Genomic DNA, 27815 nt, shown 5'->3' on the forward strand with positions numbered 1-27815 from the left:
AGGAGAGGAACTAGAAATAATATAAATAAGAAAATATTTAGATTGAGTAGAAATTGCATTATTTTCATACCTAATTTCCTTGATCTCTTTGGAGGATGATGACGTTCTTCTCGATCAACATGAGCTTATATTCTTCTTCTAACGTTGAAATTATTGTTTTTGTAGCCATGAATGTTGTTGTAGTTGGACTTTGGAGCACTTCTGTTTTCTAGAAAATCTCAGGCATAATGACCATGCTTGTGGCAATTGTAGCATTCAACTCTTTTTAATATCCTATTGGAATCCTTGAATTTTGGAGTATGATTTCTTGAATTAGATGGACCTCCTCTTCCTTTCTTCTTCTTAGCTTTAGAAACAAATGAAGAGGGTTCTCCTTCTTCATTCTTTTGAATCCTTCCTCTATAAATCATCTTGGTCTCTTCTTGAGTGCACTTACCAATGAGCTCATAAAATGAAGGAATTAACTTGTCATTGTTTCTAATAATTGTAATAATTGTCTCCCAAATCAAGGAAGACCTCCAAGTGCAATTAGGACCATCTCTCTACCAAAATTAACTTCTCCAAAATAAAACAATTGATCCTTAGGTTGGGATATCCTCACGAAGCATGACTACACAATCTCTCTCTTGTTCATCTTAATGTCCACTAGTACAAAATGAGAGATTAGTGACTACACGACTAAAAAATTTAATCACCACAATTATATCAAGTGAATTACTACTAAATTTGAGCAATTTTAAGTGACCCAACTAAAAATTACTAACTTAAGTGACTAATTTAGTCTAGGGATAAAAATTATGACTAACTAATAAGTTACCCAACTAAAAGCGACTATCTTAAATTACTAATTTAATCTAGGACTAAAATATATGACTAGATAATAAGTGACAAAATAAAAAATGATTAACATAAATCAATACTATAATCCAAGAATAAAAATATGACCAAATAACAAGTAAAAAGTATGAAGTGTAGATCAGTTGGTTTGCGTGGGGTTTAGTGCCCGCTTGATCACAGGGTCAAACCTCCTGGGGAGGGGCTGAGGAGTGAAAGCCACTTTGGGGGTATTAAACTTCCTAGGGGGCATCCACGATTGACCAAAGCCTTGCAAAATACTAGTGATAAGCATCCCATTGTGGGTGTATTAGTATTCTTCCAACCAATAAGAAAGTTGGCCCCATCCCAGGCTTCGCCTAGTTACAAACAAAATCAATACAAATAAATGCTTGATTACTTCAGGAACTAGAATATCATCATGCCAAAAAGCATAAGAGGATTTTATGAGAAATGTGGGTTGGCTACATGGAGGTTCATCTATGCTAACAGACCTCGACATGTGAGCATAAGACGAGAGGACAAGGACTTATCAACAATGAAATTCAAAAATTAGTCTAGTGCCTGAATGTAAATTTTCTTTTTGTTAACATGTTACTAGAAACTTTATACATTACTAGATAATTCTGAATTATTGCACCAAGAAGGGGCTCTCCAGCCTAGTATGGAAGAGATATGCTGATTTTAGTTTATGGTTTCAAAAACCACCTTTCAGGGTACGCAGGTGCCACACTAGGGACCCGCGGACCCCGACATTTTCTCAGTTGGAAAAATGTCACGGGTCCGCACCTTGCCTTTAGGGACCCTGCATACCTACGCTCTGTTCCTAAAGGAGGGGTGTATACCCCGCGCAACGAATTTTTAAAACCTAAACTCTCCAAAACGGACCAATTTTTTTTGATTTTATGGAATCTAATGGATGTTTTATGGTATGTAGATTGTTCATCATGCTCGATTAGCACGAGAGAGAGCACGAAGATGTTCATTTGGCCGCCATTAATCATCAATCGTCAATTGATGCTTTGAAGGCATGCGGCCTTTATAAATATTGGGCCATACCTAGCATGAGGGCCCAAGTGAGCTTTCTAGAGTGGCTGGTAGAAAGATGGAACGTTCAAGACTAGTGTTTTTATATTGGAGGGCACCAGCTTGAGATGGAGCCGGCAGATATCTACTTTATCACTGGTTTGCCCAAGAGAGGCGAACACTTGACTCTATTCGGGACTAGGCCAGGTGGCCAGTCTATCGCTAGTCTCCGACTAGAGTGGTGTAACACTCAGTCTCAGGAGAAGGGGATAGAGATCAAAACTATATCCCGTCCTAAACTTATGGTGATTGCCTTTACAGTTACCAGACTTTGCGGGGCTGCCGCTTTACACATTGCCACTGGATCCCAGATGTGGATTGTTGTTGATTGCTATTGAGGTACCATTTTCAACTGGTGTGATGCTGTGTTGGCCAATGTAAAAGGTCAACTGACTAGAGCCAAAAACGGACAGCTAAAGACCTTTGGTTATGGGGCTTTAGTTGTGAGTTTTGGCCTAGAGAGGCTTCTGATGCTGATCCCACAGCAGCTCACTGTTGAGGTTGGGCTTCCTCGAGAGCCCAAATTGAGGCGATGGGTTGCGGTTATGGCCCGTCATCCTGATGAGGGGACGGAGGTCGTCCGATTTACTCCAGAGTACTTTCACTGGTTAGAAAACCAGGTCTTTGCTATACAGGATTTTTCTTATGTCGGAGTTGATTTTCGTGGAGATCTGGACATGGTTCTTCCACCGGGAGAACAATGGGATGATACAGGTAACTTCATTTTCAAAAGTTTTTTAAACTATCCGTTATTTGTGTTTGTTTTATATCGTCTCAAACCTGATAGTAATAATTTTCAAAATGCAGATGTAGGCCCATGACGTCCAGCCAATCTCCAGCCTTACAAGAGGAGACTACCAGCTGCAGTGGCACCGGCCCCACAGGACGAGGCCACAGAGACTTTGGCTGAGTTGGAAAGTCACCTGGAGCATCTTACAACAGATATACTGGAGACTACCATAGATGATATTCAATCAGGCTTCAGCGCTATGTAGTCGGGGTCCCAGGACCTTTTAGGAGGTTCTTGTGTAGGGTGGACTGTACAGTGGTGTCATATAGAGATCATCACCAATGATTGGATGGTCGTTTTGTAGACACATGTGACATTTTGGTTTTTTGTACTTATCATTTTTGCCGATCATAAGGTGTTTTTCAACCTATGATCGAAGACGATGTATTTTTTGACACACTCCTATATATATATATATATATATATGTATGTATCATTATTACCGGCTTATCTTGTAAATCATGTTATGGAATGGTTTTAAATTTACATGTATGATTATTGCAAATGTTTATTTAACATTTGAGAAGCAATTGCATCTGCTAATGCATTTAGAGACCTTGGAATATGCTGATATTCAATGTAATCAAACTCACGTTCCAAGAGATGCACTCTCAAAAATAATCTTAATAACACTGGATTTCTAATGGCATACACTCTATTAAGCTGTAATACAACGAGTTCAGAATCTAACCTCACTATCAAACTCCGAATCCCAAATGAAATAGATTCAGATAATAACTCAATCACTGCACTATACTCAGCAATGTTGTTTGTTGTTTGACCGAGGATTACCCCATGCATAGAAACTAACTCGTCAGAGGGCGAATAGATAACCCAAGCTGCGGAAGAAATGTTCCGTGTACTACAACAAGCACCATCAGCAAATCCAATGTATGTTTGGAGAGGCATCGATATCTGCAATATCAAGAGTAAAACCAAGATAAGCCAGAATAATGGCGAAAAACACTCACTAAGCTAAGCACACTTTTTAAACGAAAACACACTTGCTAGAAAGAAAAACTAACCTAACTAAAGATCTCCATACCCATTCTTTTAAGCATAATACCTCTTCAAGTAAAGACCATTTCTGGGTTTACCTAAAGAGTCCCCGTCAAAGTCTACCAACTCATAGGCCCCTTTTGCTAGCTTTCGCTTGACAATATAGGGCCCATGCCACATAGGAACAAATTTTCCAACACCTAATTTATCATTAGCTTGATCATATAATAACACTAGGTTTCCTTCCGAAAAATTTCGAGGGGTCACATTTCAATCATACTGATCTTTCATACGTTTTGCGTGAGTCTCGATTGCCAATGCAGCATCACGTCGATTCTCATCTAATTGAGCTAAGTATAATAAACGCTTTTTCTCTTCGGAAGTAGCTGGAAGTAACTCGATGGCCATTTGCAGTGACGAGATTTCACATTCAATGGGTAACACAGCTTCCAAACCATAAACTAGTTGGAAAGGAGTGAACCCTGTTGATGTTTTCACTGAGGTTCGGTACGCCCAAAGCGCTGAAAATAACATGTTGTGCCAATTCTACCGATGAATACCAATGATTCGTCGGATCATGATAACTAAAACTTTGTTGATGGACTCAACCAAACCATTCGCTTGTGGATAATAAGGAGTTGAACTATCGTGACGCAAACCAAGCTGGCCTGTAAGTTCTGTCGTCATAACGTTTCAAAAATGGCACCCATGGTCAGCGATTATCGCTTGTGGGATACCAAACCTAGCAATTATATTATTGAACATGAAAATTACAGCTGTCTTGCCGTCTGCCTCGAATGTAGGCATCGCCTCAGCCCACTTAGTAAAATAATCTACCGCAAGGATGATATACGCATGCCCCCCGGTTGAGTGAGGGTTACATGTAATAAAATCGATACCCCATTTGGAAAAAGGACCAACGACAATTATAGGGTGGAGAGGAGCAGGTGGAGCACGCATCTTTCGATCAAACACTTGACAGTTGTGGCATTTTCGAACCGCAGTAATACAATCTTTAAACAAGGACGGCCAGAAGTAGCCAGCGCGCAATATCTTTTGGGATTTGGCATACCCAGACATATGACCGCCACACGCTCCAGAGTGATAGTCATTTAAAACCCTTTCATCCTCTTCATGGGTTAAGTAACGTCAAAAAATAGAGTCCGCCCCACGGCGATAAAGAGTATCTCTAATAATTTTGTATTGTTGGGACTGGAATCGAATTTTCTGACGTTCCGACTTTGAAGCTTCGGGCCGAAAGGATTGGGTCTGGAGATAGATGATGATATCCTCATACCATGGATCTAAAGTGCTGATTAGAAACAAATATTCGTCCGCAATGGGCTCCTCTGCCACAGTTTCCATGTCAGCACGCGGGAAGTCACACATTAACTCTGCAAAAACTAAAGATTTCTTAGACTTAGATTTCTCAAACTCTAAGTCGAACTCTTGCAGGATAACAACCCATTTAGAGTACTTGCCCCCTAGCAATTGTTTGGCAAAAATGTAGATCATAGGGTTGCAATCTGAAATGACTGTAGTTTTACGTAGTAAAATGTAGTGACGAAAACATTGGACAGCTTGAACGGCTGCCAATGCCAATTTCTCCACATGTGAGTATTTTAGCTCAGTTGGATTTAACGTTCGACTAAGGTAATATATCACATGTTCCATTCCGAATTCATCTTCCTGAACTAAGACCATTCCAATGGTGGAATGGGAGGCGGCGAGATACAAAAAGTAATCCTAGTTGTAGTTGGGAGGATGCAACAACGGTGCATGGGTTAACGCGTGCTTGAGTGCATCAAAAGATTTCTGAGCTATCTCATCCCAAGAGAATTGAGCGTTTTGTTTCAAAAACCATGTAAAACCCTTTGTAACCTCGGCGTAGTTAGGAATGAATCGTTGTAGAAAGTTTTCTTTCCCTTGCAAACTTTGGAGTTGGCGAAGACTCGAAGGAGGAGGCAAATTGATAATAGCTTCGACCTTCGAGGGATCAACGTGAATGCCGGCTTTCGAAACTACAAATCCCAGTAATCGACCCGTTTCTATACGGAAGACACATTTGTGTGGGTTCAACCGAATACGATAACGCTTACACCTCATGAAGATTGCACGTAAGTGGACGAGGTGATCAGCTTGATGTAATGAATGAGCGTGCAAATCATCGAGATACGGTTGCACAATGTGTTTGATGTCATGAAACGCATTAGACATCGCCCTTTGAAAAGTTGCTCCAGCATTCTTGAGCCTAAAAGGTAATTTACAATAAGAAAATGTCCGCCATGGACAAATGAAAGTCGTTTTCGGTTGATCGGCAGGTAGAATATTGATTTGATTGTATCCGGAAAAACCGTCTGTTATCACAAAACCAGTACTGAGGGCTGCAACTAAGCATGGTCTCATGTAACTATTTCAACCTATCTTTAGACCAAAGATTAGCCTCTTTGATCAGAGAGGGCTCTCTCAAAACTCTTGATAAAATCCTTCACACACTAGATGGCTAACTCTTTACTTACTTATGAAAACATAACTGGTTGGAAACACACCAAAAGATATCTCATTGGGCTATGGAGTCTATAATATCAAGTAGACAAGAAAAACACAGTGATCTCATAGAAATCAAGGCTCTTAGCATTACAAGTCAAACATATTCCACCACACATAGCTTGCTGTATACACAGGAAGTCAGAGCATATAATTATGAATTCTGAGTGATTGCATACAACAAAACCATAAAATAACATAAGGTATAACACATCATCACTTCATTTGACCATGACAATCCTTCGAGAATCTTGAGAAGAGAATAACTCTGTTTTACTATTACTGTCAAAAAAGGTCTTACAGTGGCCCAAAACAACACACTTTTTCTATTAAGTATCCAACCTTTTTTACATCTAAGTTATTCCTATATATAGCCTATCAAAACACAGCTGTACGAGACTCCTCATCAAGCATGAAGGGAGCTCGGGCTTTTGACATAAATGACCTTAACAATAACATAAACAAACTAATTGATTACAAGAGATATGATGCTACGAAAACAGAGGATTCCATCATATTGGCACTTTAAGTCTTCTTCCTTGTATACCCTGCTGTGTCCTTGGAGCTTGCCACCTGTAGTATTGCAATAATAACCATATCCAAACTTAAAACAGATTCAATGTATATACAGCTCCGGATACTTGATGCATAGATGATTCAACAACCGAAAAGAAAATGAAGCCTATATTCTTGGTTGCTGCCTCCCCTCGGTGTTCAGATATTAATGATCCATCTTTAAGCCATTTAAACCTTGGATAGTCCCGTGTGACTGAAGAGAACTCATAACCCAGCCATCCCACAACTGGACAAGTGTATCATTTAACACCTCAGCAGCTCTATCCAAACCCTAAAATTTCGGAGATAAAGTGACTTTTAGGCAAAAGACAAAACTTCGGCTTTTTCTTTGAATATTTACACCTGGCCTCCTTTTCAAAATATCTGACTGATCTTCTATAATCTCCATGCTGATATTAAACCATCTCTTTAAATATATGCTGACCTCAGCATTCCAACTCAAGCTTTAAACCTTAACCAGTCATCTACAGCAGTTTCGTAGCGCGCTACGAAACTGCTGTAGGTCATCAAAATTAAATATATGAACCTCAAAACAGCAATATTTCAAATCTATGATTCCTTTAGTCTTTCCATACAGGTGTGAAGACACAAAAAGTCTCAAAAACTTTTAAAAAGACAATGGCCCAAAATATATCAAAATTTGAGAAAACACATTCCTCCTTGAATCATTTAGCTAGCTTGTCTAGCTTTTCTTTCAGGCTGATGACTTCCTCCTTCAACTTCTTGTTCTCTGCTCTTAGACTTGCATTCATTTGTTTCATAGTTTTTGCCTGTTTTAGAGCTGGTACTGTCCATACATAGGCGTCAGATACCGAACTAGCTTGACTGATCAAACTTGTTTTACCTTTCATCACAGCTTTCTTATAACTAGTATATCTCACTGCCTTCTCTTTAAAAATATTATGAACCTGAGGTATCTCCTTACTTGCTCCAGCTTGTTTTTTAATGGCAATCACATTTCCACTTTGACTAATAACCACCTTATTGTCCTTATTCTTGTTTTTAGCTGCTTGGACTATTTCAGAGAAGATTTCAAGTGCCTCTGTCCTAGGCATGTCTGAAGGGACTTTCTCTTTTTGAGCCTTTTCTGCTTCCTTCATTTGCCTCCTAGTCATTGGTCTGCGAGGTTTAAAGGCATACTCTTCACCTGGTTCTTCAAACTTTAACCTTTTGGAAGCCTTTGACTTCTTAGAACTCTCAGGTGAAGATTGTGTTAGATCAATATGCATAGGTGATACCAATTGATCTTGTTCTATTTCAAGTGGTTCAACTTGAATTGGATGTTCTTGTTCTAATTCAATGGCTTCCAACAAATCATTTAGACTACCCTTAGAAACAGGACTCTCTTCCACATGAGCTGATTTTCCTTTTTTTTTGTTCAACTGGCCTCTAGTTCTTACTCTTGAAACTCTTTCAACTTCACTAGACTTAATTTCATCTTTTCTTTTGTGAGTCTTCTGTTTAGATGATTCTGGTGTTTCTTTAAGAGGCAACTTAGAAGCTTCTTTTTCAGATACTTTAGATGATTTTGAAGTTTTGACTACTGATGCTTCAGGAGTTTCTTTAACTGCTAACTTAGGAGTCTTCTTTGTTGATGCTTCAGGTGTTTCTTTGACTGTTACAGACCTCTCTGGCTTCTTTGTTTTAGCTTTGGGCTTCTTATGGTCTGTTATTTCTTTCCTAATCTCAGCCAAAGTAGTATCCTCACTCCTATCTTCTCTTTCTCTTACAGGTAATGGAGTGAGGCCCGTTTTACTAGGGAAACCGGCCATGAATACAAACGAATCCCAGTCCTTACCAATTTTATGTAGGCTATCCAACACCAATAATTTAACCAGACCATGATGAAAAAGAGATGTTTCATAAGCTTCCTTCTTCAACTGAATCTTGTCACACATCTTAGTAATACTCCTGAATAAGTAAAAAGGGATGTCTATTGAGCTCTTACCAGTGAAGTGTAGTAGCAGCTTGAAATGATATGAGTAGACTTTGTTGTACCGACCTTCACATGTCAAGTACTTCTGGATGCATGTCAATAATGTAGCATAATTCTCCTTAAGATAGCTCCTTGGGACAGCTTTAGTAAGATCTTCGTCTACATATGGTGCCTTTAAGAACTCCTTACACGGACCCATATCAAACTTGAAATTCTTGAACCATTCTTGGCCACCTCTTGGGATTTTTGTGACTGTAGAAATGACTTCAGGGGAAACCGGAAACTCCAGCATGGCCACTTTTGAATTTAATCCCGTGAAGTTCACTGCAAATGCCTTGGTCACTTCTGCATGTCCACCTTTGAGTTTTTCACAAAACCGCCAACAACCAGCACCTCTGAACGCCTTTGCTACTTCCTCATCCCTGAGGGTTACATCTAATCCCTCCGGCTCTGTTCTCACACATCTACCCGAACGGTGCTCCTTTCTTTCCATGTTTCTTTGCACAATTCTACACAAGGAAATGACGGTGGTTTGCAGCACGAAAACACTCTTTGGCTGTAGAAATCAGGCTCGCTTGCAGTAGTCTGTTTAGAATAAAGCTCACGCTTTTCATAGAGCAGAAGACATTCATATGTTATGAAAAACACATTATGGAATGACCACTTCCTATAACGTCCTCCAAACTGACACCTAACTCAATGAAATCAGACCTGATGGCAAAGTAATGGCTAATCATGACACATAAATGGTGTGAGGAAACAATCATAACCGGACTCGTGACTCACTACTTCTCGGATTAGACATTCAAGGAAAAATGCTGCACAACAGCCCGAAACCCCGATTTCGTAGCGCGGGCAGTTCAAATTTAAAGGAATGCGCTACGAAATCGCTGACAAACGGGCCGCTACGAAAACACGCAAACATTATTTAGCAGCAGAACTGACCAATCACACTCGCGCTACGAAACTGCGCAAGTACCTAAGAGATCATACCCGCGCTGCGAAACTGCGCAAGTACCAATGACATGACATGACATAACTAACCATGATGGAAGATGACTAATGCCCTTGCCTTTACACGAATTTCATTCATAACTCTTGAATTTCAAAATCTGAAATTGACATAAGTTAACAAACCTATTTACAAGACTTCAAGACTCTTCAAAAACTTATAGACAATTATCATATACATGGACTATAATTTCTAGTGATAACACCGTCCATAAAGGAAAATATTTCGCTGCGGCACAATCATCAATGATTTTATCGATATAGGGAGTTGGGTAGTTGTCCTTTGGACAAGCTCGATTAATGTCCCTATAATCGATGCATATTCTTATTGTTCCTTGTTTTTTGTTAACCGGAACAATATTCGATACCCAATCCGTTGACGGGATCGGATAAATGAAACCTACTTTCAACAGTTTTTCAACTTCTGCTTTAATTGCAGCAGCTTTTCGTGGGTGAATCTGACGCAAATGTTGATGGACGGGTTTAGCATCCGAGTAAGTTTTGATCTCATGAACAATAATTGCGGGATCAATTCCTGGCATTTCCTTATAGGACAAGGCAAACACGTCGCGGAATTCTTGAAATAGGGCCTTGTATGTCTGAATTTCGTCATCTGTACACGAGGCACCTATATGAATGTTCTCAACAATTCTAGGCTTAACCGAAATGTCAATGGGAATAGTTCAAGAGATGTTTCCCAAATTTAACTCTGAATCGGGATGTTTCATTGGATTCTGAGGTTCCTTGACATATTCAGTCGTAAAGATTGATGAGAAATCATTTTCAAAATGATCATCCTCAGGTAAAAATGAAGATCTTTGATGGAGATCTTCCCATGGTAAATTATCTACACATAGGATTTCACGAATTTGCTCATCAGAGTGAACAAGTTTCGAAAACGTAGTTAAATCTGAGGTTGATGTGAAAAGTGATTCCTCACAGACCACATTCATTAAGTCTTTTTCGGTTGAACACAGGTCGGTAAAAGACTGCACGTCTTCATAGGCAATTTCATATGGACTCAACGGCATAAAATTACCAAATGAGTTTATTTCCGATTCAGAAGGAATGATCCAAGGATCGTCATAAAAAATAGTATCTGATGTAATCATATGAATGGTTGCAAATGAAGATGATGTGTGGATTGGAGGAAAAGGAAAAGTTCCCAGTAAACCGACATCTTTAACTAATCCTACTCCCACATCCTTATATGGGATAGTCGTTTTACCGACATGCTGAATACTCTCTGAAGAGGCTGGGTCGGATGAAAAGTAAGCCAACTGGTCTATTGTTACGATCTTTCCATTATGTGGGAACTTTATTACTCGGAAGACTGATGAAACGACCGCTGTCATAGCGTAAGACCAACCTCGACCCAAGAGAAGGTTGTAGTCTAGAGGGGCATCAACCACCTCCACATCTAGACTAACGGTTTTTCCTTCAACCCCTATAGGCAAATCCTGTAGAATGCCAAAAGGATGAAACCCATGACCATCAAAGGCCTTAAGAATTGTCGGGGATTTATTTAGTGAAGGAGAACCAAGCGATCTCCAACACTGTATCGACATAATACATGTTGAAGCTCCCTCATCAATTACAATCCGATGAATAGGCCTGTTTCTGACTATCACTGGGATCTGGAAAGCCATTTGATGAGGCAAACACGATGTACTATTTTCTACATCAAAGATTATTAGGTTCGGGTCCTGAACATCAACAGCTCCGATAGCCGACAAAAGTAATTTACGTCATGCTGGGCATGATTGCAGCACTTCCAAAGCTGACACTGCTGAGGGTGAAACAACTAAGTCCTCAATAATGTTATAATTCTGGGCCGCTCTCGCACGTGGAATGAAAGCAAACTTTCGAATTATACCCTTGGCGGGCGGTTTGATTACTAAGTCTGGATTGGGCTTCTCGATATGTAGTGGATCGCAACCGGGAGCTGAGGTTGATGGATTAGAAAGAGAAGATTCTGCTTCTTTGCCATCAACATGACTTTTACTACCATAATCTTGCGATCGAGTCGCAATCCTTACATGGGACATCATCAATATGGGTTCTTCATTGGCACTCGAGGAAGAACCTATCATCTTGCTATCTTGATTTGGAAATGGATCCTTCAAAACAGCAGGAGTTTGGGAACCTTTGACGATTTTCGCAACCTCTGCTCGATGAGGGCAGTCTCTTGTAAAATTTTCTTCGTCACAAATGAGACATGGATAACAAGGTTTGCGCTTTTCATCATTGGATTCCGCCTTTTCGGATTTCTCTTTTGAACTTTTGTCCATTTTATTCTTATTCTTTCCTTTGTTCTTTCCACCGGATTTTGATTTAGTCGTAGATGATTCTACAATGTGAACATCGGCGGAAACCTCTGCAAAAGAATCTCCTGTCGGGGAATCAGGCAAGGTTATGATAGGAGAAGAATTCTTGGAAGACTTCTTCTTACTTTTAGTGTTAACCGTACCAATCATACCATCAGCGGCATGAGATCCCGAAGGAGCTGCAGCGATTTGATTCGACTTGGGAAGATCGGGGATCTTTTTGTGTAACGTACCTGACTGAGTATAGACCAAGTCAAGGTACTGTGCTTGAGCAATCACTTGCTCCTCAGTAACAACTCCGACTTTAGCAACATCTTCAGTGATCCTTGGCAACAAAGATTTTACAAACCACTCAGCCAAGATTTGATCCGGAATAAATACCTTCACTAAATGTCGTCGACGTCTCCACTCATGAATATGATCAGAAATATAAGTGGATTTCGATTGTTTTAGCGAAGTTAATAATTCTGTGCCATTGTCATATCGGACTGGCAACCGGAAATGAGTTAAAAACGAGGTAGCTAATTGACTAAAATTATAAAAGTGCCTCGCGGTAACTCAATGTACCACTTGGCCGCGAGACTAATTAAAGTGCGCTGGAAAAGTCTAAGACAGATCAAATCATCTGTAATGGAGTTAGACGCACACCAGAGGTGGTAAGTCATCACATGGTTTGACGGGTCCTCTCCAGATTTACCTTCGAACTTGGGAATGTCACTGGGCAACTTATTCGGCATTGGCGCCAAAACGGAAGATAATTAATTGGATCGTTCGTTAGGCGCGACAAGTCTAGTAAGTCCAAAGTTACGATAAATGGTAGCTGCCGATTAGGATCCCTAAAAATCTGGGTCATGAGACCAGCCCCAAGAGGGGGATATCCAGGATAACTAGGAATCGGAATCGCGTTCGGGATATTGTATCCTCCTAGAAAACCAAGATTAACCAGACCGTACTGGGGTTGTTGTGATTGTTGATAAGTGTACCTAGGATACGGTTGATACTGATAAACCGGCTGCTCGACAGTAGGACCGAATTGGTACTGTCCCTGGTACGGTTGATAAGTGAATTGTGGTTGACTTGTGACAACCGTACTTAAACCAGGTTGACATACAGGCATCTGAACCGTAGTTTGAATCTTGGATCCAGACGATAGTAAAGATGTCTGAGGAGTAGATACAGGAACAATAGAAACTGGAGCTGTCGATACTCAAGAAGTAGGTGGGGTAGATTGAACAGATGTTGCGGTAGTTGCAGCAGTCGTTTGAGATGGAATACGAGGCGTAGTAGGTCCAGACTGAGAAACTACCGAAGGTACAGAAGTTTGAATATTAGACTGGACTGGTTGCTGGGGTGAACCAGAAACTAAGGGTTATCCAGTTTGAGATGACAACTGTACATTTGGCTACAACACCTGTTGAGTTTGCGATGGATCCCAAACTATGTTCATTCCGGGGTACTGACCCATAACAGGTTGAGAATATGGAGATCCAAAACCGGGTTGAGGGTAGGATTGATAATTGAAAGGTACATTTCTCGTTCCTTGAACATAAGATTGACCTTGGGGTGGTTGGAAACCTTGGTTCGAGTACTAACCTTGGGGTAGATACCCTTGAGGCATGTACTGATACTGGGGTTGACCTTGAAGTATAAATTGATACTAGGGTTGACCTTGGAGTACATATTGAGTGTTGGGTTGACCTTGAGGAACGTAATACACCGTAGGCACATACTGTCCTTGAGGTTGCACCCGAGATGCAAATTGTGTACCTTGAGGTTGCCCCCCAGGCGTTAATTGAGGCTACCCCCCAGGCAGTAACTAGCCACCTTGAGGTTGAGAATTGGGAATAGAACCTTACATCATAAGAATGTCTTCTACGCTCAACGAATTTGCACCATTGCTTCCAGTGAATAACCCTTGTTCAATGGGTTGAGGAGATGCTCCTGAAAAAGTACCAAAAAGTGACTGATACCCAGAGGGAACAGAAGGACCGCCGTACAAAAAAGATTAAGGCGATTGAGTAAACATGGACGACTGACCTGACATATTTACGGGAGTATAAAAACCCATAGGTTGATAAGGAGCACGAGGTGGTGAAAAACTTAACACCGAGTTTTCCAAATAATTATTTAAAGAAAGATACCAAGTAGTACTTCCATGTGGACTGTAAAAAATTGATTCACGCTCCCTTAGATCAATAACAGGTTGATTTTCAGGGATAGGGATGCCTACTTCTTCTTCCGGAGCAAGTTCTTCAATAGCTATCAAACCAGAAGGAAGATTTTCGGTGATTACTTTTTCTACCCTAGGTGAATTAGGAGCACTAGAAGTTGGAGAGACAAACCTCGATGTTGGAGTAACAGGCTCAGATATCTCAGGTTCTTCGCCTATATCACTAGTAGATGAAAAGCTACCAGCAAGTTCAGAAATTGAAATAGCTTCAGGATTATAACATGTTTCTAGAGTTTGGTAATCAGGATGAACAACCAACGAAGACTCTCCTTCTTCAGGTGACCCAACTTTACTGCCAATAGGAGTTACGAGGACTTTCAAAACTTCGTAATGGCTCGGGACTTCTTCAAGAGGTTGGCCACGAAGTCTACGGGACTTCCTCAACAAATCAGCCACTGTTACAACCTCAGGAGACTGGCCCCAAAGTCTACGGGACTGTCTTGGTAATTCAGCCACAGCTAAAAACTTTTAACTACTGCACACGCAAACAAAGTAAAATCTCAAAGCAAATCGCCGAAAGTCTCTAAAGAACCAAACAAATTTGAATCACACGCCTAAAGAATCTAGGGCGTCAAACCACACACAAACAGTAACTTTCCGTACCGAAAACGCTAGTTGGTGATGAAATCCAACATCGCAAAGTTCAATACAGAAATGGCGGGTGGAACAGTTACCCCGACAACCTGCTTAATGAATAGACTGGACCAAGCTCCTCCACTTTAACCGTCTCGAGTGAATTGAACCCCCCAGAAAATCCAAGTGAGTCTAGCTGACGTCTGCTCCAGGTACAGTGGGATCTTCCCACCACTGTCACCTTAGGAAGAAACCTAAAGAATATCGTCACTAAGGCTACCAACTGAGACAAATACACTTGGGGGAACAATCTACGATCTGATACGCATGCAAGGGCAGAGTAGCAAGCTCAATCCCCTTGAAGGCTCCTTGACATAATCCAAGGTTTACCAACAAGTGACCCCAGGCACCTCGACAATGGTTAATCCGAGGTTTACCATTTTTAATACGTGAATATCTGGCATCGTTCCCAATGAGGAAGGATTGATTCCCACAATGGTTCGGACACGATCTCGTGCTTCTCCTTTAAGAGGAGCTTTCCCAAAGCATAAATGCAACAATTGGATTTCTTCCTACCACAAGATACAACTACTTGTTTGTTTTTACTGTCTTGGAGAGTTAATTACTCTCCTACTCCAAGACACTAGCCTAAGCTAAGTTGGTGTATTAGAGCCCTAGAAATAAAATGTTACTAGGTGAATTTTACTTTAAGCGTTAATTTTAGTGGTTGTTGTTTAAGTCAAGAGGTGGCGGAGATGAAACTCGTGGTGTAAAGACTCGACTTGAAATCACTAAAAAGATGCACCTAAGATGACTTAAACAATCTTTTCTCTTCGATGAACTTCTAAACTAAGAAAGAGTTTGAGAATGCAAATACTTTGTAAACACAAATCTTTCTCAATCAAACAAATTAAACGAAGAAATTTTCCTTTTCCAAAGCACTAAAAAACGAGACAACTAGCTATTTCACACAAATTTCCCTTTTCTTTTCAAAGCACTCAAACACTACAAAAACAAACTTTCTTCAAAAGAGATTTTGTATTTTTCCTATTTTAACAAAGCATGTAAAACTACTTAACAAAAATCAATTTTAAGATCTATGAAAATCTAAGAGAAATTTACCTAAAAGCAAAATCAAATGAGGTGGAAGCCTACAAAATATAATTCTAGGTTGTTTTACTCAGTTACAATTCAACCAAGGCCTAATTCATGCAGAATCATAAATCAGTCAAAAACAAAAATAAAAAACTCTTGTTCTTTTTCTTAAGAATGAAATTCACAGCTTAACAAACAAGCCTTCTCGAAATTCCGCAAAGAGACAACACAATGGTAGGTTTCTCAAACAAAGGTGGATTTTAAGAATGGTATAACTCCTAAGAAGACTGAAAAGACCAGGGATATCCAAGGTTTCTACAACTTCTAAATCCAGAGTCACTACAAGACCAATACAAAAATCAAACCTAGGGCTAGAATTTCTATGAACTTCACTAAAACCCTTGATGCTAATGAAACAAGTCTAGATGAAAACTTCTGACAGGTAACCAGTGGATCTGGGAAGCAATAAATAAGCTATAAATAAGATCTAATAGGTAAAAAAGGAAAAAAAATGAAATTTTCTAAACTTTTGACAGGGTACGCAGGCAGCCCGTTTGCACAGGTGCGGCCCCACTCTGTGTGCAAAGCAGAAGTGCGTACAGGTACGCACTGTGCTTAACTCAGAGGGTGCGTACTTATCTCAAAAACAAGAAAAATAAAAAACTAACTCAATCCTAAGCTATTATACCCAAATTCACTGTCAATCAGTCAAAAACTAGAAAGAAATCAATGTTTCTCAAATCAAAGTATCAATCAAAAGAGAAATCAATCAAATCCATGGATTCCCCAGTATGGTCGCCATTTTGTCATGCGGAAAGAGTCAATTTTGCGGACAAAACCGACCTCCCTAGAAACTAAGGCATTTCTAGTGACAAACAAAACAATCAAGCACTATCTTTCCCTAAAATGCATTTAAAATAAAAGCAACCAGGTGTTTAAGGCTTACCTTTAGTCCAACGCTGTTTGTAGCGGCCAAGCCTCTTCGATCTAGATGAGCTCCTCTCCTTGAAGCCTGCATACACAAACAAGAAAACGATTACATAGCACCTGAATAACTCATATAATAAAACATATTCATCATAAAGACCAAGGAGTTTATGAAACAAATTATATATAACAACTTGTTGAGAAAAATGAACTTAATTGTATTAATTGGAAACAAAAGAAACCTTACAACCAATGCCTTGGTGTTGTGCAGGTCCCTCCCAGGGTCCAGCAAGAGTTCTCCTCCACTTTGATCAGCTCACCCACTTCCAAATGAAGCTAAGAAAGGAATGTGATCTCTCCTCTCAAGCTCTATAAGGGAGTCCTAATTTCAGCAGCATCTACCCATAGGAATGTTCAGCTTTCAACCTCCCTTGCCTCTGGCCCAATGCCTGTATTTATAATGCTTTGGAGGAAGTTAAACAGGTCCACCATCAATGGGATAAGCCCCTCTTTCAAAGGGATAGCTCCCCTCTTCATGGGATACGTTCCTCTTTCATTGGGATGCATGAACCATCGGGAGGCGCTCAATCCACGTCAAACCATCTTCTAGAATGCTCTAGAATCAACCGCAAGTAAGTTTTTTGAAGTAAAACTTGCGGCTTTTGAATTTTACAGGGGTACGCACCCACCCCTTTACAGACAGAGCGTACAAGTATGCAGGTATTATGTACTTGAGGTGTGGGCCCACAGGTAAGAGTAAGAGAAAGTGTGGAACCAGAGTTATATTGATTTTTTAAAGGTTTTCTCTCTTTTTTGGAGTTTGACATGAGGAGCAGAGGTATAAGACTTGCCAAGGAGGACAGTATGGTTATTGATGGAGCCATATTGACTGCAAATATTCATAGTGACAAATTTTAGTGTAACAATCCCAAGACTCAAGTATTTGGATCTCTCTGGAAATAACTTTAGCGGTCTAGTTTCCACCACCTTCAGCCAACTACTAGAGTTGCACGTTACAGATTTCATACTCTAAAGGATTGATTTATTACCATATATAGAAGGCTAATATCTAGATCATGTATCAACTGTATTGAAAGACACCCTGCTAAGATGCAAATCCTGACATGATATATGCATATGATTTCTATAGCTTTTTATTATATTCATGAGCAATGGATAACTATATATTTATTGTTTTGCAAGGTTATTTGGATCCAGAGTACTTCTTGACTCACCAACTGACTGATAAGAGTGATGTATATAGTTTTGGTGTGGTTCTTCTTGAGCTTTTGACAGGCATGGAACCTATTTCACATGGAAAGGACATTGTCAGGGAGGTACATGTTCTTATCAATATGACCTTCGTCCATTCTTTTAATCTCTCCATTTTTTTCTTTCATTTTTTTGGACATTCATATTTTGCGCAAAATATTGGATTTTTTCACATTGTTTTTTCCACTGTAATTTATTTGATAACACTTTAGTGTTATCAACTTTGTGCTGGAATGAGGGAGGAAGCTATAGCTTTACTGGTTTCCCTAGCACTTGTAGCTAATTGTGTTGGTCTACAAGTGAATATGGTGTATCAATATGGAAGTATGTTATCTATGATTGATAAGCATATGGGTTTGTTTCCTTCAGAGTTCTTGGAGCCATTTGCCATTTTGGCACTGCATTGTTGTAGAGATGAAACCGATGCATGCCCCCGCCAAAGAACGAAGATTGACATATTCATGGATAATCCTTATATATCTTCTGATATCTCTGGAAGTAAAATCCTTAGTGGAAATATTCCAGGGGTTGCACCATGTTAATGTTTATATATATAAGTGAAGAATACATAGGCCCCTCATCTATGCAGGTGTTATGAAATGAATTTAATAAGTTTCAATGTTATATAAATATTTATGCCTATGGTTCAAGCCTGTAACACCCTTCTGTGTGCATTGCTCAAAATGGGTAGAATAGACATGGTTTGGAGTGTATATGAAGAGATAGTGTCATGTTTATATTTATAATACCTTGATTAATTCTAATTGCATGGAAGGTAAGCTGCATAAATCCTTTGAGTTATTTGATGAAATGAGAAAGAAGAAGATTGATCCCACAATTATTACTTACAACATTCTCATCTCTGGTCTATGGAAGGAAGACATTATGCATGCCCAACAAGTGACCTTTTTACAAAAATGTAGGCCCTTGATGTGGCTCCTAATCTATTTACATATAATGATATGATGGATGGATACTGCAAAAGGGATAACATGAAGGAAACCCCTAAGATTTATGACAAGAATCCTGTCCCAATCAAACCAAAGCACTAACCATTCAAAAAGTTTTTGTATAGGGGTTTTTTTTACTGAGATACTTATTTGAATAGAATACAGATCCTAGACCAATTTTGATAGAAATGATCAAGCGATGAAGGAGCCATGAGCCTTAGTTCCCTTTCTACTCTTTTATTATTTCCTTCATCCTATACCTGCCTCACTTTCCTGCCTTGGTGTTGAATATTCTCACAAAAAATATCTCCAAGATTCACTGAGACAACTGAGAACTCACAGGGTGTGTTGTAATCAACGATAAGTTCTACAAGGACTTCTTCATGTCATTAACATTTTGGAATAAATCTTTGGTGTTCAACTGTAATGGCTTCACTGTGTACAATCCAAGCAGAAACCTTATCTTCAGAGTGGACAACTATTGTTCCCATCCAAAGAACGAAGTCCTTCTCATGGGTGCTATAGGACTAGTTCTCCTCACACTTGAATGCAAGGTATACCATATTAATTTATTATTGATATGGATCCCGATCGTTAAATTGATACTTGGTTTATCAAACTTTTAAAGGTATTTTATATGTATTTAAGTCAACATTAAAAACCTCTAATTAAATGAAATGTGAAAATTGAAGATAACTTATAGAAAATAAATAACGACAACAATGCATATAAGAAAATGACACCAGAAATTAATAATTGAGTTCGACTACCTCAAAGCCTACATCTTCGTGTTTGGTATTCAATGGAGGGACCTCTTTATTAATTCTTAAAATTCATCAAAGTATACAAAAAAAATAGATCAATTATATTCTCGACTAGTCCTATTGTGTTTTTCTCGACCTTGGGATTCCAATGCAACTAACTACACTCAAACAGGCCTCCTAGATCTCTTAGAATGGGCCTCCAAAGTTTTGTTATCTCCTTGGTCTGTCATTGTCTCCACATAAAAATTATTTTTGTTCCATAAAAATCTAACTTCTGCCTCCTTGGTGCGTTGATCAATTTTTTTATAATAAAATGTCAGGGTCGAGGGGTCAAATCCCTAACTCCTCATCGGGTTGTTGTGATACGAATAATATATAATCAAAAAAATTAAAAATAATGTCAACGAGTCCAACCTTCCCGCCGCTCATTGGTTCCACATCTATCCACATTACAATATATATAATATATCACTTGTGGTCCATTCCCAAAGCCTTATCCCTGCGTTAGTTATAATATGGGGGCCTCCTGACTTAGCGAGGTGCGGAAAGCATTGGTAGAGATGCTAGATATGGATGGCTCTACCACACCCACCACCTTTTTTTAATATATAACAAACATTACAAAATAATTGAAGCTAGTTCCAAGATTTATAACGTGAACCAAACAATGGTGTAATGGTGAATGAGTGGATTTGGTGTTGAGAGGTCTTCGCCTCGAATCCATCCAAGTATGGTCAGATCCATAACAATAATTTTGATGAATAAAAATAAGTTGTGTGTCGCCCATTGATAGGGATGCATGATGGCCTCTTAATGGGTCCATTCTTGGAACCACAAGTTGGAACTTTTACTGTTCAAACCGTTCTTGCTGGAACCATGATTTGAGCACTCTGACTTTGACTTTTGATCCACTTAGACCAAAACTTTGACTTGGAATAACTTCTACATACACACTCAGTTTTCACGTGTTCAAGTTGTGTTGGATTCATTTTTTCGAGCTCTATGCAGTGGACCCTTTTTTTTTCGAATTTGAAGAATTTGAATTTTTGGCCATTTTAGATCCCATTTGGATCAATTGTCTTTCAATATTCTTCTCGTATTTTAATGTATACGAAGAAAATCTCTACAATGTTTGAAGTGTAAATGAATTGTATTATTGTGTGTGAAACATAGGTTGATTCTGCAACATGAATGGAAAGGTTTCTTGTATATATCCCAGCTCAAATGACACTGTTTGACATTAGAAAACCAAAAAATGCAAACCCTACATAACCAAAAATTGATATTGAAAAGAAGAAAATCATTAGTACACTCCATTGTTTATGTAAGAACAGATGGGAAAGTGTTGTTAGTTCGGTGGATTGAGATTGTAAGAGAGGACTCAGTTCGATGATTCTCTTCATATTCTTGTAAGGAAGTGGAACAATTCATATCGCCCGCCCCCATGACACTAGCGCCCGTGTGCGAGAAGAATAGAGAGATATGCCTTTTCTTTGATTTATGTGAAAGTTTTGAAGGTTATACCCATTAATTTAGATATTTTTCCATAGAGTGAACAAATTTATAGTCATGGAGACACTCATGTTCCATTCCCAACCATATTGAAAAAATGTACTGAATTTTATAAATTAAGTTTCCTATGTGTATATCTATATACATCTTGTTAATGGAGAAAAGATGCTTTTTCAGACCTCATTTCAGTGATATGTAAAAATACTTGAGATTTTTAGCTAACATATTGGGAAAAATCTTCCATACGCCTTCATTTCATCATGACTTGATGATGTGCTTAACTTCTTTGGAATTTAATCATCTCTACACAATGATTCACCAAGAGACCAGTTGTCCTTCACCTTTATTAAACTAGCAATTGCCCCTAAAGGTGCAACGATACACTAAATAAATAGAAGATTTGGGAAGATCATCTTGAAAAACTAAATCACTAAATATGAAAACTATTATATAAAGATCATATTGATCTCCATATAGTTTTAAAAAAATGTTAAAAGTTTTTATTACATTTAAAAGTAAGATGACATAGTATACTTTGATAGTTGTTACCAATTTGTTCTATTCTTTAGGTTTATTTACATAGCTCGACAACATGATAGTTTGATTGGAAAAATGATTTTCAAGCATATACATTGAGTTTTCATCTAGAGCCATTCTTTTTTAGGGTTGATTTAATGCTTCGATGTTGCTTCCTCAACTTCAATCAGCCTAGGTAATTTCATCTCCATGACTTTCATTTTAGGAAAGGTTATGCTTATCATTTTGAATATGGATTTAAAATTGGTTGTTGTTGATTCATTAGATACCTTTATTTTGTGGTTCTTCTCTTAAACCATTATGTTTTAATAAGATTTTCAAATTTCCATAACAAAATTACTTTATATAATTAAATTTCAACTTTTCAAGCCAACAAATTTAATAATCATTTTCCTTATTAATATAAAATTCAAACTTAGCATTTAATTTTCTCTAGTAACATATAAAAACACTCAAATAATTAAAATTAAAAAATTATACCCTATTATAATCAATCTAATTTAAATTAAACAATAGCGTAACCTCCATAATGAAATCTAATGAAAACTTCAAATGATTTCCCTTACCCCTATTCATTCTCCAAACAACTTTGTTATAATTGCAAAGAGCAAGATATACGTGGACTTCCAACTTGTCTTTGTACTTTATGTTTGTTACTCAACTCTACTTAACAATCTTGTGATTTAATTCTTCTCTTGGGATGACCGAGCAGTGGTCTCATTGGGATGTTATCCCTGCCACCCAGTTTCAAATTCCACAAGGGGACATTATGACTCGTCATAGTAAGACTGGAATGATAGATGTCTTCGATGGTATTCGTAGGTCTCAGTCCTTGGTTGGTCTATCATAGTTTCTAGTATGGCTGGTTTGTGGGTTGTTGGATATACGTTTGATCCTAAAGGTTGCCCAAATTAATCCAAAAAATTATTGATTCACCATGGTTAAAAAAGAAAATAAATTCAAAAACTTTACAATCTACTTCAACGACTTTATAATCTTCCATAAGAAATTCTTATTGGGATATCGTTGGTTTAAAAAGTTTAAATTTAATTATATATAGGAATCTTGTTATAGAAATTTAAAAATATTATTAATAAATTATGGTTTAAGAGAAGAACCACAAAGCAAAGGTATCTAATGAATCAACAACAACCAATTTACATCCATATTTAAAATCATAGGAAAATCCTTTTCTAAAATGAATGTCATGGAGATGAAATTACCTAGGTTGATTGAAGTTGAGGAAGCAATGTCAAAGCATAAAAAAAACCTTAAAATGAATGGCTCTAGCTAAAAACTCAATGTATATGCTTGAAAATCAATTTTCTAAGTAAATTAGCATGTTCCCAAGCTATGTAAATAAAACTAAAGAATAGAGAAAATCAATCTTTATATATGAGATTTCATATTTGGTGATTTAGTTTTTCATGATGATCTTCCAAAATCTTCTATTCCTTCGGTATACCTTTGCACCTTTAGGGGAAATTGCTAGTTAATAATTTTTTTATTAAAAGGTAATTGATTGATTGGAATTTTGCAGAAGTATTCATTTTCAAACTCTACCAACATGATGCCCATTAGTTTTTGAGAGTACCATTCAGACATCTTGTTTTCTAACTTGAATTAGGGAACCCACCAAATCTAACCTATTTGCACAAGATCATTGGCCCACTCGTTCCTACTGACAAATGTTTTCTAAATTACGTCGAATAAAGTTGACTAAAAGGTAGTTAAGCCTAATAAGGAGGCTACAAAATTCACTAAATCTTGTGACTTATGCTTCTCAATTGCCAATCAAAATGTTTTTATTTTTATTGTTATGCTCTTGACCTATGAGAAATTCTAGAATACCAAATATGCGAAGAAATACAACCCAGAACACAGAATAAAATGACAAAAACAACAAGTATTTTATTATTCAGAGATAAAAGCAATGTTCACTTGCCTCTTCGAGGGGGAAACCTCCAGCAGAGCAGAGATCGATTACAAAATAATACTCGATGATATTTCCCTTCTAACTATGACTATTTATAGCTAAAGTACCTTCAAGAACCTAACAAATAGTGGTCCCTTGCATAACATGGGTTAACCACTTTATTTATTAATTATGGCCCATTGGCAGCTAATTGTGATCCCTTTCTTAAATGCGGGTCAACCACTTACAATTATTAATACAGGCTTTATTGACTCTTTAACTAACTATGACTATGACTCGACCCTGTTGGGCTTATTAAATAAATAAAGGGGTTAGGGTTGGACCCTAACATGCCCTCCCCCATCAAAAGCGGCCTTGTCTTGAACGCAGGAGTTGTGGAAACTATTAAAGAATAGTGGTTGATTCCTAGGTTGCATCTTATAGAGAGGTGTCTTTCCACTTGACAAGGACTTCCTTGATCGTATGGTCGCGTAGATGTCTTTCACGAGTATCGAGGACCTATTTAGGATGGAGCTAGAGTGAACCTTCCTCATCCAATTCGGGTAGACAGGTTTGAATTATGCAATTGTTCCCCACCACTTCCTTGAGGCATGATAGATGGAAGACTGGATGGATTTTTGAAGTTGATGGCAAGGCCAGCTTGTAGGCTACTGCTCCAATGCGCTGAATTATTTGTTAAGGTTCGTAGAATTTGGGAGCTAATTTCTGGAAACCGTTTTCTTTGAGAGATGTTTTCTTCTATGGTTGCAGCCACAATAATACCTTATCCCCTTCTTGAAATGTGTGCTTTGAATGATGTTGGTCTGCTTGTTGCTTCATTCGATTTTGAGCTTGATGGAGATTATCTTTGAGATAAGCTAGCATGGCAGCATAATTTTGTAGGATTTGATCAATTGCTTGCACCTTAGAGCATCCAGGGATATAAGAAATAGGTGAAGGTGGGAGTTGGCCATACACTGCATCGTATGGATTCGTCTTGGTGGCTTCATGATAGTTAGTATTATACCACCATTCAACTAAAGGTAGCCATTCTACCCATTGATGCTGCTTTTTTGAAGTGAAGCACCTTAGGTATGTCTCCAAACATTTGTTGACTACTTCAGTTTGACCATTAGTTTGGGGATGATAGGCATTACTCAGTTGGAGTTGGGTGCTTTGTAACTTGAAATGTTCTTACCAAAATTTTCTTGTGAAAGTTGGGTCACGGTCAGACACAATGGAAGTTGGCATGCCATGTAGTTTGAAGATCTGGTCCATCAAAGCTTGAGCCACCAAAGTGGGGGTAAATGGGTGGGGTAGAGCACAAAAATGACCATATTTAGAAAGTGTGTACACAACCACCATGATGACTGATTTGTTTCTCGACTTTGGGAGACCATTAACGAAATTTATAGAAACATCTGTCGAGACAGAGGCAGGGATTAGCAATGGTTGTAAGGTTCCTCATAACTTGACTATTTCTCCTTTGAGTGTGTTGACACACATTGCATTCAGCTACAAAGGTAAGAATGCCATTTTTCATTCTCGTCCAAAAGAAATATCTACGAGTGTGAGCATAAGTCTTCTGAAAGCATGCATGCTCGACAGTGGGAGATGAGTGCAACTATGCCAAAATGCGAGTTTTGAGGGTGGATGTCAGAGATATCACTACTCGATCCTTGTAGCGAAGAATCTCATCCTTCCAAGAGTAGCCAACTGAGGAATTAGGATCTGCTCTCAAGTTATTATTGAGTTGGGAGAGAGAGGGGTGTGAAAACCATTCCTTGTGGGCTTCTTAAATCCAATATGGTGCAAGAAGGGAGATTGATAGCAAGGTGATTTCATCCTAACATTGGCCCGATAAAGCATCCACTACTACATTGTCACACCCTTTCTTGTAAATTATCTCATAATCATATCCCAACATTTTGGCTAGCCATTTATTTTGCTATGGTGATGACAAACATTGCTCCAAAAAATATTTGAGGCTTTGATGGTCTGTGCGGATTTGGAAACGTTGTCCCAAGAAGTATGGTCAACAGGTATCCTGCATGTAAGATGGCCATCAACTCTTTCTCATAGGTATATTGTCACAGATGTTTCCCACTCATTCGTTGGCTGGTGAAAGCCAAGGGTCGACCTTCCCACATTAAGACAACACCAATACAAGTACCTGAAGCATCACATTCAATCACAAAAGATTTGATGAAGACGAGTAGTGCCAATACTAGAGTGGAACAAATGGCCTATTTGAGAGCCACAAACGCCTGTTGTGTTGCATCAGTCTAGAGGAATGATATTTTCTTGAGAAGGTTAGTGAGGGATCTAGCAACACAGCCTTTTTTGTAGAGAAATTTGTGATAGTAGATAGTGATACCCAAGAATCCCCTCAAACTCTTCAAGGTTTTTGGTTGGGGCCAATATTACATTACCTGTATATTTTTGGGATCAACCCTGACCCCTTCATGATCCACAAGAACACTTGGACAATTTGACAAATAATTTGTGATTCCAGAGCAGTTGCAAGATCAAGTCTACATGATGAAGATGCTTTTCCCTGGTTAGGCTGTAGATGAGAATTTCATCAAAGGAAATGAGGGAAATTTTTTAAAGATATGGTTTCAGTAGCTGATTCATGAGGCTTTGAAAGGTGGATGGAGCATTACAGAGACCAAATGGCATGACCAAGGATTCATAATGGCCTTCATGAGTGCAGAAAACAGTCTTGGGAATGTCTAGTTCTTTCATGAATATTTGGTGATAGCCAGAGCGAAGATCTAACTTGGTAAAGAATTGAGCACCATGTAGTTCATCAAGAAGATTATCAACAATTGGGATACAGAATTTGTCTTTGACAATGAGCTTGTTGAGGGCCCAAAAGTCTAGACACATGCGCCATTCACTGTATTTCTTTAGCACCATGACCACTCGTGATGAATAAGGATTGATGCTAGGAGGAACAATACCTGCTTTAAGGAGTTCCTTGATTATTTTTTCAATTTCATTCTTTTGGGCGAAAGGATATTGATATGGGTGCACAATAGGCTCTTGGGGCCTTGGGACCAAAGTGATGCTATGATCATGTTCCCCTCTAGAGGTTGGAAGCTCTTTAGGTTTGTCAAATACCTACTGGTGGTAGTTTAAGACCTATTGCATCTCAGGATGAATATGAAGAGGAGTGGATTTTATGGCCTGGATGGCATTAAACTGGGCGATGACTCCATGATAGCCTTTTTTCAACAACTTTTCCATTCGAAACGAGCTGATGATAGAAGGCGCACCTACCTATATTCCATGGAGTGTATGAATGTGGTCATTCTACTTGAAGCTCATATATAACTCCTGGAAATCCATTGTGATTGGGGCTAGTGTGTGAAGCCATTCAGCACCCAAGACAATGTCACAACCACCCATGTTAATTGCAAACATGTGGGTCTTTAGGTGGTAGTCTCCCATCTGAAGTTTAATATTTTCGCATCGGCCTTCACATTCCATTGTACCTGCATCACCAATAAGGACCTAGAAATTAGAGCCTGCCCTTACAAAACAATGAACAGCTTTGGCGACTCGCTTATAGATAAATTTATGAGTGCTACCACTATCAATCAGTACTACTACAAGGCAATGCTTAAGAAAGCCTCTGATTTTGAGAGTTAGGGGCGAAGAAACACCTGCCAAAGCATGTAGTGAGATAACTGGTTCATCTGGAGTAGCTGTGAGATAATTTTCCTACTGCATCTCCTCAACTTCATCGTCTGGCCCCCCAAGGGGTGGGGCTTCCCCAGATGAGTTGTGACCAGTAGCATTAATTTGAAATATTTTTGGTTCCTTGCACATATGCCTCTGTGAGTATTTTTCATCAATGTAGTACCACAATCCTTGTTTTCTTCTTTCCACCATTTGTGCTGGATACACCTTTTGAACCTTAAGTGTT

General features: G+C 38.7%; 1 pseudogene; it reads left to right on the forward strand.

Moving 5' to 3' along the window:
- The first annotated feature begins 18103 nt into the window (after positions 1 to 18103).
- Positions 18104 to 18745, forward strand: LOC149189934 (putative LRR receptor-like serine/threonine-protein kinase At1g06840 pseudogene; annotated as a pseudogene).
- Positions 18746 to 27815: the final 9070 nt, after the last annotated feature.

Source organism: Pinus tabuliformis, chromosome 3_1, assembly GCF_031772625.1.
Source record: "Pinus tabuliformis cultivar Carrire ecotype Pingquan chromosome 3_1, CPIR1, whole genome shotgun sequence".
In the NCBI taxonomy this organism is placed as follows: Eukaryota; Viridiplantae; Streptophyta; class Pinopsida; order Pinales; family Pinaceae; genus Pinus; species Pinus tabuliformis.